At 43.4% G+C, this 790-nt stretch overlaps 1 long non-coding RNA gene across 1 annotated transcript; it reads left to right on the top strand.

Moving 5' to 3' along the window:
• The first annotated feature begins 24 nt into the window (after positions 1–24).
• Positions 25–720, top strand: LOC109954263 (uncharacterized). The gene is made up of 3 exons (XR_002274064.1): positions 25–124; positions 359–488; positions 614–720. It is a non-coding gene; the product is annotated as an uncharacterized LOC109954263 (long non-coding RNA).
• Positions 721–790: the final 70 nt, after the last annotated feature.

The raw sequence follows: 790 nt of genomic DNA, 5'->3' as shown, positions 1-790 counted from the left end.
CATCTCTTTTCTTTTCCAGATTAGCTCTTCAAACGATGGCAGACTTTGTCTGTGGGACCTGCAGACAGGCCAGCGTCTCCGAGAAATCACCTGGAAGAGTTCTCTGAACTCTGTCTGCTGTCTGGTGAGAACGTTTTACAGCTGTGTATCTGAGGAAATACAGAACACATCGTTTTCCTAGTTCCTGGAAAGCTTTTTTGCAGCTAATTGTTGTATTGTGGCATAAATGAGCTCCGTAGATGGGGCATAGTGTAGAAACTGAACTGTAGTCCCAACTTGTCTTTGTTCTCTTTTGTGAGACAAACATGATCCTTCGCCTCAGGTGAACTTACTGTATTGTTGGTGTTTTTGTGTGTAGGGGCAGTATGTGATCGCCGGCTGTGCAGAGGGAGCACTGCATGTGTGGATGTGGGGGACAAACATAGAAATCTGCCATATTCCTGCTCACAGGCAGCGTATACACCACTGCTCTCTCCTCCCAAACAAAGGTACCGTTCCTGGTCAGCTACAAGTGCACACATACTGTTAGATTCTGTTGATCTTTCCAGTTTTTCTTTCATAATGTATAATATAATGAGTCATCAAGCCTCAGATTTCTGTCCTTGGTTTAAAGAGAAGAACACAGAAGTCAACCCAGAAGAAATGAGTGTTTTCACTGCGTCTGATGACGGCACAGTGCAGCTTTGGAAACCACTGGAGGTCTGTCAATCAAAATAAAATTGTTTCAACGGGTTTTCCACACTTTGTCACTTTGCTGTGTATTATTTCAGCCATATTCAGGCTTTTTTTT

Source organism: Monopterus albus, unplaced genomic scaffold (genome assembly GCF_001952655.1).
Source record: "Monopterus albus unplaced genomic scaffold, M_albus_1.0 scaffold5237.1, whole genome shotgun sequence".
Classification (NCBI taxonomy): Eukaryota; Metazoa; Chordata; class Actinopteri; order Synbranchiformes; family Synbranchidae; genus Monopterus; species Monopterus albus.
This window is presented reverse-complemented; position numbering and strand designations above follow the sequence as displayed.